Source organism: Tenrec ecaudatus, chromosome 12, assembly GCF_050624435.1.
Source record: "Tenrec ecaudatus isolate mTenEca1 chromosome 12, mTenEca1.hap1, whole genome shotgun sequence".
NCBI classification, from domain to species: Eukaryota; Metazoa; Chordata; class Mammalia; order Afrosoricida; family Tenrecidae; genus Tenrec; species Tenrec ecaudatus.
In genome coordinates, this window is record NC_134541.1 from 115,209,136 (window position 1) to 115,213,844 (window position 4,709).

Below are 4,709 nucleotides of genomic sequence, written 5' to 3' on the forward strand. Positions count from 1 at the left end.
CTCCCCGCACCCAGCTTTCAGTGCCCCCCCTCCCCTAAGAAATAGTTTGAAGGGCACACGCAGCGCCTGCCCCTCCTGGTGCGCTGTCCTCTGGTCCACCGGGGAGCCTTTTACGCACTGAGATGGGCTCAGGCTCTGGTAGCCACCCTGTCCTCCGTAAAGGGGACTTCAAATAGGGGGCGATAGTCAGCCCCGTTGTTGGTGGCTCTTGTGTCTTGTGCTTACTGGCATTGCCAGGTCCCCACCCAGTTGCTAACCACAAGCCAGCAGTTCCATCCAAGAAGGACGAGGCCACTGCTCTATGACATAAAGTCTCAGAAAACCCCAGGGGCATGTCCATTCTGCCCTATAAGGTCGTTATGCTTCGAATAGATGGTGTTTTAGATTAATTGAACTGTTTGGGTTTTTTTCGGATGTAGTGTGTTGGGGACCCAGGAAGTGCTTCCTAAAAGTTTAGATACTCTTTCCCCGGAGATGACCAGGGGACCTATGTGTGTGGTGACTAGAATGGGCAGGTTCTTTGCCCACATCGACTCAATGGAGAGGGCGATCCAGGGTCTAAGTGGGCCTCAGCCACTTCCTGCTTCACAGGCCCTCCCCGAAACTGGTACCCAAACCTGAAGGAAGGTTGTCACCTTTAAGTAAGGTGTCACACACTCAGGTGTCTCCCTACTGGGTCATGCATGGGTCCTACAAGGGCAGGAGTTTTTCTTCCTTTGCAGATACAGCCCCATGTCTGCCGCAGAGTAGAAGTTCTAGAAAAGGCGTTAAGTCATACAGGATTGCTTCAATCATAGACATCTTGACTGAACAAAACTATTCCCCCGAGTCTTCTTCCAGCCAAGTTTAGCTTAACTGTAGTCTCGGTCACTCACAGGAGCAGTTCTACCCTGTCCTATGGGGTCGCTATAATTGACATCAACTCCATGGCAGGGAGTTGAGTAAAACAGAGGAGGAGGAGCCCTGGTGCTGTAGTGGTTATGCTTTGGGATGCTAACTGCAAGGTCAGCAGTTCGAAACCACCAGGGGAAAGCTCCTCAGGAGAAAGATGAGGCTTTCTACTCCTGGAAAGATTTTCTGTCTTGGGAACCCAGGAGGGCAGTAAGACATTGTCCTCTTAAGGGATCCTGTGAGTCAGAATTGACTCAATGGCAATGAGTACATCGTAAAAATAAAAATCTCCCTTGAGTCTTATGCTCTTTGGAGAACTCTCCATATGAGATCAAATTGACAGCAGTGATGAAAAGGCCAGACAGGAACCTTAGGGAGCAGTGAGTCTGGTCAGTGAGGATGGAACTGCTCCGAGGAGGAGAGAGAATGATTGCAGAATTCACAGAACGTAATCAAGGTCGCTGAATTGTACTTGTGGAAATTTGAATTCATTTATGGTTTACTGTGTATATTCTCAACAAATACATCCATGTACTCAACATATATGTATGTTTGACTTAAGCATACATAGAAATGTATGAATATATACATATATATTCAACAAATAAGAGGGACCCCTCAAAATGGGTTTTTCCACAAAGCTATGTATTTTTTAAAAATTTTTTATGAAACAACCTTATCACCTTCAAAGTATTCTCCATTACACTTAATACATTTTTTAAATCTGTGATTCCATTCTTGGAAACATTTTTCAAACTCATCTGTTTGGATGACTGACAGCACCTTCCTCGGTTTTTTTTTCACCTCTTCTATGTCATCAAATCGCTGTCCTTTCACATCCCTCTTCAATCACAGAAACAGAAAGAAGTCGTGGAGCCAGGTCAGGTGAGTCAGGTGTGTGGAGCAAGAGAGGCATGATGTTTTTTGCCCAAAATTGGCCCAGTGAGATGGCTGCATGAGCAGGTGGCTTGTCATGGTGGTAAAATCAGTCCTCTGTCTGCCACAAATCAGGCCTTTCTTGTCACGCACAGTTAGGCAATTTTTTAGAACCCCTAAATAGAAAAAGGGATTAATAGCCTGATCTGATGGAATCAACTCCAAATGAAATCTTTGATTTCATTTGACGAGATATTTTAGACAAGGTAACAGCGATGTCTTCCCCTGGCTTGACTGATGTTTGTTTTGGGCGTCGTAAGAATGGCGTCAAATCTCATCACCAGTAATGGCCTTGGGGAAAAAAGTCTGGGTCGCTTCAGAGCTGTTTCTACTCGATGCTCTTTTTCCTGGTCAGTCAGAACCCAAGGTACGAATTTTCCATTAAAATTTGCTCAACTGAGCTCCAAGATAGTCCAGAAAATGTCCCCATCTCTTCAGTGGTCCATCATTGGTCTTGTCTTTGAGCACAAGTGCGCGAACTTTATCAACATTTCCATCCATTCGGGAAGTTGACAGACGTCCAGAACCAGGTTTGTCATCAATTGATATTTTACCTTTTCTGAAATGAGAAAATAACTCGTACACATGAGGTTTTCCTATAGCCCTGTCCTTGTAAGCTGTGTTCAGCATTACAACAGTTTCTGTAGCATTTTTTCCTGAGCAGGAAACAGAATTTCACAGCCCCAGGTTAATTTTTTTCCTTTTTAAAAATAATTTTTAAATCATTTTATTGGGGGCTCGTACAATTCTTATCACAATCCATACATCCATTCATTGTGTCAAGTCATCATCATTCTCAAAGCATTTTCTTTCTACTTGAGCCTTTAGTATCAGCTCCTTATTTTTGCCCCTTCCTCCCTCATGAACCCTTGATAATTTATAATTTTTTTTCATGTCTTACACTATCTGATGTCTCCCTTCACCCACTTTTCTGTTATCCGTCCCCCAGGGAGGAGGTTATATGTAGATCCTTATAATCGGTTCCTTCTTTCTCCTCCACCTTCCCTTACCTTCCTGGTATCTCTACTCTCATTATTGGTCCTGAGGGGTTTATCTGTCCTGGATTCCTTGTGTTTCCAGCTCTTATCTGTACTAGTGAACATCCTCTGATCTAGTCGGATTTATAAGGTAGAATTGAGATCATGATAGGAGAGGGGAGAAAGTATTAAAGAACTAGAGGAAGTTGTGTGTTTCATCGCTACTACACTGCACCCTGACTGGGTCCTCTCCTCGCTGAGTCCCTTCTGTAAGGAGATGTCCAGTTGCAAATGGGCTTTGGATCTCCACCCGCACTCCCACTCATTCACAATGATATGCTTTTTTGTTTTTTGATGCCTAATACGTGACCCTATTGACACCTCGTGATCACACAGGCTGCTTTGCTCCTTCCATGTGGGCCTCATTGCTTCTCAGCTAGATGACCGCTTGTTTATCTTCAAGCCTTTAAGACCCCAGATCTGTGGTGGGTGGCACTTGGTCAATTGTGTGAGCATTGGTAGTGTCCACAGGGGCTGGTGTGTGTGTTGAGGTTTGTCTCTGAAGAGACCTTGTACTATCCTGCAGCTTGATGACACTGAGAAGAAGGTCATTGTTTCATGCAACATTCCATTGGAGCAGCTTCCTCTGAAATTGTCCGAGTGGTCACTGAGTGGGATGGAGTCCTTTCCCATTGCTGTGCAGTGGCACCTGCGTACGTGCATTTTGTACGCAGGTATGCTGATGGAAGGGTTGTGTCTAGTCCTTTAGGAAACAGGTGCACATTAATCATAGCAGAACATTCATGATTACTTGCAGGTTTTCTTGGTACTGACCAAAAAAGTTGCTTCAATCTATGCAGCTGTATACAAATTTTAACTGATCTTAGCACTTATTAACATGCTACTAGATGTTCACGGCTGTATAAAATATATATTTTATATACTAAATATATTTATATCAATATCTGTAGTATATAAAATATATTATTATCCTCAATTATTTATATTAATACATTTATATAATTTATAATACATAAATATATAAAATTTATGCACCAACCACCAAAGCTAGTGGTGAAAAAAATGGAGGAATTTGACCAATTTCTTCGGTCTGAACTGGTTCAAACACGCAATCACAATGCATTGACAATTGCTATCCATTGGAATGCAAAAGTTGGAAATGAAGAGCAAGACATAGTGGCTGGAAAATATGACCTTGGTGAAGAAACGAAGCTGGAGATCGCATGATACAACTTTGCCAAACCAACAACTTCTTCATCACAAATTTTCGATAACACAGTGACTGTACACATAGACTTTTCCAGATGGAATACACGAAAGTCAAATTGACGTCATCTGTGGAAAGAGATGATGGAGAAGGTCAACATCAGCAGCTAACACCAGGCCAGGGGCTGACTGTGGAGCAGACCATTAGTGGGTCTGAAGTTCAGGATGAAGCTGAAGAAAGTGAAAACCAGTCCACAAGAGCCAAGATATGACCTTGAGTGTATCCCACCTGAATTTGGAAAACATCTCAAGAACAGAGTGCTGCACTGAGCGTTAACGACAGAGGACGTGCCGCGCTGTGGTTTGACACCGGCAACATCACGTATGGAGAAGGCACGCAGAAGAGGTCATTAAGGAGACAGGAAAGATCAGAAAAGATCAAAGTGGAGATCAGAAGAGTAAGGTGAAGAAATGCACTGGGCCGAGGGGCACGTTTAGTGATCAAGATCAATAATATTCTAGTGTGATGTTGAAAAATTGATATAAACAGTTCATGATTAAAAAGAAAGAGAGGATCAGAATCACAGACATCCTTTTGGCACTAGCAATGCCCTGATTTGCGGAGGATCCCAGAATCCAGGGGTCCGTGAGGTACACACTGCCAGGTACAATCTTCTC